Below are 10,169 nucleotides of genomic sequence, written 5' to 3'. Positions count from 1 at the left end.
CTCTGCTGAGCAGGGAGCCTGATGCAAGGCTTGATCCCAGGACCTGCAGATCATGACCTCAGCTGAAGGCAGACGCTTACCAGCTGAGCCACCCAGGTACCCCCAAAACTGCTCATTTAAACAAACAATACCCCAGAGCTTGAGAGAGGAGAAGGTATTCAAAACACATTGGTGTTGTTCACAGCAGTTACTGGAATTTGTCTTTTGGATATGTTCATTGCATTTCCAAATCATTCCTGATATCTCTATGTCTTTGCCATTTGAGGGTGAACATGATGTTGAATATTGTTACAAATTACACAGGGCCAAGTCTGGCAAGTAAGATGGGTCATCAATCTGTACGCTACCATTTTGGATGAAAAGCGTGAAAATCTATTTGTTAGAATTGCTTGTAATTGGCTAAAAGTATGAATATAAATTTTTAAAATTCCACAATAGTATAGTTCTAATACTAATTCACACGGTTTAAGCCATAAACAAAGAAAACTAGTGAATGCAGGGATTAGAGCTGACTTGGGGTGTGGTATTATTCAGAGACCCCAGCAATGTTGCAGAACCCAGGATCTGTCTGTCTAGGTCTAAGATCTGTTTTCTCTACATTTGCTAAAATTTTCTGTGGTGGCGAGACAGCTGCAAGAGCTCCAGCCTCATAGCTTCTCAAGACTGAGTGCTGGGTCGGGGCGCCTGGGTGGCTCAGTTGGTTAAGCGGCTGCCTTCGGTTCAGGTCATGATCCTGGGGTCCTGGGATCGAGCCCCGCATCCGGCTCCCTGCTCAGCGGAGAGCCTGCTTCTCCCTCTCCCTCTGCCTGCCACTCTGCCTACTTGTGCTCTCTATCTATCTGTCAAATAAATAAATAAAATCTTTAAGAAACAAAAAAAGACTGAGTGCTGGGGAATAAAAGATCCGGATTTTCTCTCCATTTGTCCCCTGAGGTTTCCTTGGCTCCAACTCTGAATGTGATGCTCTGATAAGCAAGACCAGAGTCAGATGCTTGCTTTCCTTGCAGTGCATCATCTTGATGGATTAAGAACAGGGGCTTCTCTTCCTCCAGAGGGAAACCAGTGGACTATTGGTAGGGAAGAGAGAATGGATGTGGGTAGCTAAAAACTAGCAAGTGTTTACCACAAGCGGACACACATACATACTTCACAATTGCAAGTTTCAATGTCAAGTCAAAACCATAGATTGGAGTCCCAGTTCTGCCACCAGAGTAAAGGTATGGTGTAGTGACACTTTAGACCCTTGACCCAGTTAGTTCTATACCTGACTGCGTATTTGACTTTGGCTATGTTATTGCATATGCTTCCATTTTCTTATCTACAAAATGGGGATTATAGCGATACTTACTTCAGAGAGTATTTGTTCAGATTAAATGAACTACTCTTTGTGAAATACTTAGAACAGAGCCTGGCACATAGCAAGCCACTGTGATTACTGTGGTGTGTATTTAGACACTGCAGTCCTTCACTGCCTAGGTCTCTGTTTCTTTACTTGTAAAATTAGAGGAGGGGATTGCATTTCAATAAAAAGCCAATGTTTTGTCATTCGATGCTTTCATAAGCATGTGGATGATTCTCATCTTCTAGGACAGTCTTTACCAAGGTATCTTTGAAACAGGAGGCCAGAAGTGCATTACAAAGAGGCTAAATTTTACAATGATCTCAGTAGAAATTATATAACTTTCCTCTAATGATATTCTGAATGAAAAAAGAAACCCACTGCCCAAAATATAATTAAGGAATATGTACTTGTTAGAGTAGCTTGTGGTTGAGTCATAAAACAGTCTTAATAAAGCAGAATGATCCTAAGCTCTGACCTCTACTCTATCAGTAGAATATCGTGCTGTCTATGTGATGAAACATTGAGCAAGATTTTAATTTTTGTGTAATGACATCATAAGTCACAGTATAATATCCTACTAAGGAGAGTATACTGCCTGGTAGGACAAATTATAGTTACCAACTGTAACCAATGCTTGGACCGTGATAACATATTCCTATGCAAATTATTCAGATGTACCCCACAGAATGGGTTGTTTCTAGATGGCTACTTTACATTCATTTTCACTTTTATGGTCCAAAGGTAGAATTGCCTTTATTCACCTAGTATGAGATCAAAATGCAGTGGCATGTCTCTTTAAATAAAATAAAATTTGGTTTTAGGTACCTCAAAGTGGTCTTGAGATTTTACCTGTTAGAATCTAACATATAGCAACTGGAAACTCATGGCATTATTGAAACAGTATTTGCATTCTCCGTGTGCTTTTGTGTTTAGAAGAGGTAATAGGAGGTATGTTTTGATTATGTTTTCTTGTTTAAAGAGTTTAATATACATGTAAATACATGTGTATGTATTGTGCTGTGATATTCTGCATGACTAGTTATAGAATTGGATATGAGGAGTTCAGGGATCTTGCCCAGAACTGCTTTAAAAAAATATGTTAAAGAATATTGAGAAAAGGTTAGGTGGGACTGTCTAGAAACTTAGTTTAAGACTGAATAGTAGAAAGAGAGGGTAATTAGTATTTCACAAAACAGCAACCACAATGATCAGGTAGTGGTTCTCTGTAGCTATTTGCCTTACGCCTTATCTACATCTTTGGGAAGGATGAATAAAATAGTTGGAAGTCTCAGATATTATTACTAATGCTCTCAATCTTGTACTTGTGAATTTCTTGGGGCTCAGGAAATTCCCCTTATTCCCAGGAGTCTTACCTTGTTTATCTCCCTGACTTAATTAGCTTTGAACTATGAGTGTCCGTCCTTCCCTTTCAGACAGAGCTATCTCCAGAGTCTAGACGGGAGCAAATTGGAGCAAGTGCCCAGGGCTCTGCTTTGCTGGGGAAACCCCGCAGCTGGGGCTGATACAGCAGATTTGTGCATGTTGTCTGGGGAGGAGGGAGGAGGGGATGGGAGTTAATACAGTAGAGCATGATGATCGAAAATAATGAGCATGATTTATAGGGCACCCTCTACCCCAACTTTCGTCTACCCCATGGAAGGGCAGTAATCCCAGTGCCCTACACACTACAAATGACCATAAATGACCTTCCATATCTGAACTACCTTACTGTTAACATTAATTCGTGCCTCCATGCATTCACCTGACAAACATTTATTGGGGTCTTGGTATCTTCACATTTGCATTGGATGTTTAATATTTGTCATAGTCAAAGGACCGCTCTCTCTCGTATCTTGGTGAATACAAGAATCACAAGGTGTGCTTACTACAATTACATTCTCCAGAGATGCACTTCAGTAGGTGAGGCTACACATTTGTATTTTTAGAAAGTACCAAGATAGTTTAAGAAGCATTTAATTAGGTCATAATTTCCATAGGTGGGGAGCATGCCAGCTCATTTGCCATTGGGGTACCTAACACTGAACACAGTGTCTGGCACACGATAGTTACTCAACATGCATTTGTTTAACTTTATATTGTAATAGACTATGGTGGGCTATGTTAGTACAAAGATGATTTTATCACAAGTCCTTCTATATCATTCAGAAGCTAGGCAGATAACACATGGCACACACAAAGAAGAATTTGAAGAGAGTTGAATGAAGAAGGATCATTTACAAAGTCGTGGGCAGGGGTTAGGGAGGAGAAAGAGATGGTGAAACATTCAGGGGCTACCAATGGCCAGAAGCAGCTGCCTTTAGTCCTAAAATCCAAAGGGATAGGAAGCTTATTTCTGGAACTCTGTAAGTGTAGCCATGGTAGAGGGGCTGCCTGACAGGAGGGACTCAGGGGGATAAGTATCTGACTGCCTTTTTTTTCCCCCATTCCCTGAACTAATGGTGTCATTGGTCAAACCCTGCCAGAAACCAAATGGCAAGGGAGCCCAGGTGATGTAGTGTTTCTCCTCTCATGGCAGAAAGAGAATGTGGAGAGTAGCTTCCTTCCAGAAGCTGGTAGTCTACAGTCTTCTTTCTATGTGGTTGTCTAAACACCAGTCTTTTCCAGTTATCTAGATGCACCAAGGATAAATCAATTCTGTGAACACCAAGATGGAATGTTAACGAAAGTTTTCATTTTCCAGATGATCACACACTCCTAGACACATACCCATGTATACACACAGGCACACTCACTCACACACACACACACTTCCACGGGATTCATAATATTATGAAACATGATCCCTGTGGGAACCTGGACATTTGGATCTATACCATCAATTAAGTATCACCTTAATATTTGATAATTAAATCTATAAAAATTAACAGATCTCAATAGATAGACTTATACTAAAATGATTGGATATTTTAATGTTAAATAATATAGAGAAAGACACCATTAACGTTTGAAGAGATTGTTTATCTGCACCTCAGTCTTATAACTTTCCTAACTCATGCTCTGGCTTCTAAAACTACAAAAAATCCCTTCCCATCTAAAATTTCTCAGCTTTCAGCCTCATTTTCTATACCCCCACATTTTAATGCCTAAGATTTAGTTAAAGATCATTTAATTCGCTATTTTTAGAGCAACGTGGAATTATGAACCCAAACTTAATGATAATGAGGACAATATTTCAGAGGAGGACAAACGTCTTCTCTGATATGTTGCCAAAAATATGCTGCTGAGACGAAGACCACCCAGAAGCTTCAATTGGCACATGATGCATCAGCCCATATGTATTAAAGAAAAAACGAAGAGAAAGAAAGGAAGAAAAGGCCACATGGAACATTTGAAACTTCGGCTCAATAGTGTGTTTCTAAGTAAAATGTAACAAGGTTGTTCCAATCTCCAAATTCAGTTGAATAGATGTTATTGAATATCTATGACTTGATGGTCTTCTGCCCTCAAGAACCTTACAGTTTAGCAGGGGCGGGAGATAAAGTCAACAAACAGCATTATACAAGTCACTCTGATGAATCCCCAGCTAGAGAGAGAAGCAAGTCCCATAGAAGCTTAGTTCCTGCATTGCTGATTCTGATTTGGAGTTTGGGGAAGGCGTCACACAAAAGGCAGAATCTGAGTTTGACCTTAGAAAAAGAAAGGGTATTTTGCATGGAGAGTTGGTATGAAAGGCCCTTCAAAGCCTTCCAAGTGGAAGGTGGCTGTAAGTATAAAACAAGGCATTCTGAAGTGGCAGATAGATGTGGGGAATGTCTCAGTCAGTGGGTCAGGAGACTGGCCTGTGTGGAAGAATAGAGTGAAGAATGAGACCAGAACAGTTGTTTGGGACTAGATTATGGGAGGACTTGAATGGCCTACAGCACTTTGGTGTTATTTTTTTGGCAGTTGGGAGTCATGGGATTTTTGTCCTGAGGAATAGAAAATGCAGAAGGGAGATGATCTGACCCGGTAGCTTCGTAGAATAATGAACAGAGGGCAAGAGAATAAGGATGAGAAGCTCAATGAGATGTCTTGCAAGAGATAATAACTTTTAAATTGTGAAGGGTCCATGTGGATGGAAAGAAAGGCAGTAGGAGTTACAAAAGCCTTTAGAAAATAAACAATGGGAGGACTTGGTAACTGATTCGATGTGGGGCCTGTGGGAGAGGGTATTACCAAAGATGTCAAATGTCTGAGGTTTCTGGTCTGGATGACTCATAACTTTAACAGAGATAGGGTTTGTCTATTTCCTTCCTCCTTCCGTGTTGTCTCTCTTTATAGCCTCCTCTTCCTAAATTATGGTATTAGACATATTTTATATCATTCAAATTCAGAAATTTGATTTTCTGGTGGAATATTTCAGTGTGAAAAATAGGCAAAATTGGGTGTTGGGCTTGGTTATAGACAACTGAGAGTTAATTGCATAGTTTGGAGAGTGGATGGGATGAGAGAGTACAGCAGGAAAAGATAATAGAGCAAAGGGTAGAAATATGAAGAACATTGGAAAAAGCTACTTTTCAGGGTCACATGGTGGATCCGGGTTAATTCAGATGTAAATGACTCTATTACTTAAGAGAATGGAGTGAGTCCAGCTACTTCCCATAGTGGTTTGGTTTGAATACATAGCATTGAGTGATCTTGTTGAATTCTCCTTTCAATCCAATGGATAGTATATGTTTGGACATTCATAAAACCTACTGAAAAAGCAAAAATCATCATTATTATTCTGGGCCACCCTTGGCAGGGATTTTGTGTGCGCGCGCATGTGTATGTGTGTGTGTATGCATGCCTGTGTGTGTCTACACCTCAGAAATTTGTTTCCTCTTTTAATTAAATAAAGCCTATGTTTGTTGGCTTTTAGGGTGGGCTGCAAGGCCCATCTGTTTAACTAGGCAGTTGCCTGATATTGCAGGGGGGGAGGTTTGGCAAGTGTAAGTGTGAATTTGAATACCAGATACAGGCTATTTAAAGCTGAATTTATCTTTAATAAATTCACCCAGAGGTGTTCAGCAATAGGTAGTTTGGAAAATGATCATAATTTGTGCAGAGAAGTCTTTTTTTTTTTTTTTTAAAGATTGAGTGGTGTGTGATTGAGAGAAGAAATAGACTCAGGGAAGTTCATCTTTGATATGCTCCGTTCCTTCAGGTCTCACCACGAAGGAGGGCAGACTACTTCTACAATTGCTTTTGATATGCTGGAAGGCAAAATGGTCTTCCATTGTATATGATTTAGTACTAATTTGAGAGCAAATAATACGTAAATATTTTCTTGATAGTATGTGTTATAGCAGTAGGCGTTTAAGACCAGGGGTTGTCAATCTTTGAGGTTTCTGAAAAGAAGAGCAATTTATGACGTGTTAGGGTAAACAGTTGGATTACATTTTTGAGATACGTGTTCCATCAGGTAAAATCATTGTGATTACAGGCACTGGAACTGTAAGTAAGTTATGTGCTAAAAGGTTGAAAATGTAAAACAAGTATGCTTGTGCTTAACTACTAATCCCTCTTTGTATCTCTGCTGAATAAACTACAAGAAAAGGGGAAAAAGGATGTTTAAATAATAAAGCAGAAAAAGTGCATTATGTAATTTTAATAAATAATAAGCATTAATACAGCTCAAGGTAGTGTTTCATCAGTGGTCCAGCCATAAGAGAATATTCCAGAACTCAAAGAATTATGAAAGATTATAAAGAAGTTATTTCAGTTGGAAGTTATTTCTTTTGTTTACTTTTAAAAATTTCTCTTAATTTCTTCTTTATTTTGTGATGTATTCTATAAAGGCACAGGTTGTTATTTTAACATCCAGACTCCATTGTTCAGAAATGTATTGCAAATAAAAGCAAAAGAAGAGAATGGTTTTTAAGAGCTTTGCATATGCTTGACAGCAGAAGATAATAAATGTAAATAAATCTTTAATATTTCCCCTAATTCAGTTTGTGCCATGCAAATGTCAGGGCTATACAGACAAATCAACAAACATTTGAAGGAAAACAATATACATAACTTATTTTATATATTAAAAACAACTGTCAAACAATTATGATCTCATGTATTAGTTGGTTGTTTTGAAATATTCCTACTAGAATTAAAAAATGCTACGAGGGCCTTTGAGCTTAAACATATTGTGTCAATCAAGAGCATATGTAATATATCTAAAGCATGAGGTAAAAATTTTCTTCATAAATTATTTCATAAATAAATAATTTGCTTGAAAAAGTTTACAAAAATATTTGTGCTTTTATTAAGTTCTCTACAGATCTTTTGTGGTTAATGTAAATGGATTGATACAGACAGCATTTTGATCTGCTGTACTCTAACTTGAAATACAAAAAGTAACATGAAGAGATTCTTCAATTCTCAGGCAAGCTTTAGCAAAACTGAGTCCGTGAAACTTCATTCATTAAATTTTTAAGTGACCATGAATTTGCTGGCTTCAGTACCTGAAGGGTAACTTTATCCTTTCAATTAAAGGACATAATTCACCCTCAGACCTTTGGCTTTAACTTTTTATATAATATATAATTTTGGGTATACATAATGGTCAAATTTTGTATTATTACAGGTGGAAAAACACCAGCCATCTCAAGGGTTTTGTGCTTGCAAAAGCATGTAATTTAATTTTTTTGAACCGATTTAATCAATGATTGTTTCATGTGAGTAAATTTACACTCTTAACAATTGCCTTAGATTTGAGGGTGACGGAGAGGAAGATTACTTCCCCCTTTAAAATGCCATTTAAATCTTGGGGAGCAGAAGGAGATTAGGGGATAATCCTTGTGATATATTGTACTATTTAACTTTGCTGCTAAGATGCTGTAGCCTCAGATTTTATCAGTTAGATACCAGCTCCAGCAGTTTTAGGTGCTATTAACCCTTTAAGTACAAACGTTTTACCATTGAGGTGCCTATTTCAAAATTTATTTGATCTAATATTTTTAGTTAGTCATGGCTAAAGAATGTTTCACTCAGATCCTTTTTTTTCTCCCTGAATAAAAATGCCTCTCACTGTGCTGTGCATATTTCCATAAAACTTGGTAAGCTAATTTATGGCTTAAAAAAGAAAATAAAGGTCTATATTTAATATATGAATACTTTTTACAGTGGAAATTGGTGGTGGACAGTATTAAATGACTCTAGTGTGGAAATATGCAGGTGGTCATTAGTAGCTGACTATGAGATTTACTCAGGATTTTGATATTAATTTTCCTTGCAAGCAGGACTATACATAAATCTAACTCTATTCCCAAATTAATTTAAATTGATGATAACATATGAATAACTCCATGCATCTAAGGTTCATTGTCTTTTCACTCCTTTAGGGAATATATAGTTTGCCTCATTGTGAAATTGTATTTTGACCACTCTTTTACCTGACTAGTTTTTCTATTGCAAAAGAATTATTGCTTTTTTACTCATAGAGAGTGTATGGTACACACTACCAAAATCCTTCCGGAATAAAAGTGCTACAAAAAGGAATCACGTATCTGCCTGACTAGGTATATTAAGTAGAAATGAATACCTTACAGAAAAAGGAGTAAGTTTCTAAAAGCACATGCTTATGTTTTAATTTTTTTTAATGATTGGCTTTTTCACTTCTGATGTTTCAAAAATATATTCATCTTTTAAAAGATGCAAGAATCACTCAGTGGAAAATATTTTGGAGGAAATTACTTCATCTTCATTTCACAGATTCATGATTGTACCTCTAAAATTCTAATTTTAATCATTTTGTAGTTTGGAGAAGGAAGGATGCTTCTCCTTTTAGCACAAAATTACTTTAAACTGACTTTCACTGGAGGAAAAACATGCCACTTAAAGTCACCCAACTGAAGAAAATGAAGTCCAAAAGCCCAAGAAATGTTTACTTAGTTTCTAACACCTACTATACTTTGAATCCTGTCATGGGTCTCTTTTATGCATTGTTGATCTTTAGAAGTTAAAAACATAAGAAGAGGAAGAAGAAGAAGAAGAAGAAGAAGAAGAAGAAGAAGAAGAAGAAGAAGGAGAAGAAGAAAACAACCCCGCTCAATTCAGTAACTTCATGTGGAGGGAATTTCACTTAACAATGAGAGTATTTGGAGATGTGAAGTAGTAAAAAGAATGTCATGCTTTAATTCAGAGTTTCTTATCTGTTACTAAACCCCCAAAGATCAGCAGGTATTAATCTTGCAGCATTTGAATAATGTTCCCATTTTTATCTATTTTGTAGTACCCCCTTTAAGCACCCATTGAGCTTGCTAGCTTCTCCCTAGCTCAGAAAACCATAGCAACCCCAGTCCGCACTTCTCCAACTCAGGATAGAGTTCAAGTTGTTCTCCTCAAGCCCTCTAGCCATCCAATGCATGGGAAACACTGACCACCGACTAGGTGTCCTAAGACTTCTTCCTGTCCTAGAAAAGGGACGGGGGAGGGGCCGCACACGCACGCACACAATTCCGCGTCGTTTAATGGGGAGGGAGAAAGGAAAGTAACATCCGAAAAGGTAAAAGCACTTTTAGAGTTCTTTTGATTGTTCATGATAGCATCTCCGGGTGCTCTGGGACCATCGGTTTGGCCGCCACGCACTGGCCCCCACCTGCCCTCCAGCACCCCCAAAGTAGGTCCTCGTCTTTATCACAGTATTCCTAAAGCTTTCGTTTTTTTCCTCCGTTTCCAGCCCGCACATTCACATATGGGGGTGGGGAGGAGGAGGGGGGAGAGGCGGGGCGGGAAGGTAGCCGGGTCCCGGCACCGCGCAGCTCTCATTTGCGGCGCTCCGACTCGGGCGAAGTTCTCGCGCAGCCGGCACGCCGCGGCCGGGGCCGGTCCCGGCGGGCGGCGGCGGCGG

The sequence above is a fragment of the Neomonachus schauinslandi genome, chromosome 4, assembly GCF_002201575.2.
Source record: "Neomonachus schauinslandi chromosome 4, ASM220157v2, whole genome shotgun sequence".
Classification (NCBI taxonomy): Eukaryota; Metazoa; Chordata; class Mammalia; order Carnivora; family Phocidae; genus Neomonachus; species Neomonachus schauinslandi.
Note: the sequence above shows the minus strand (reverse complement) of the source record.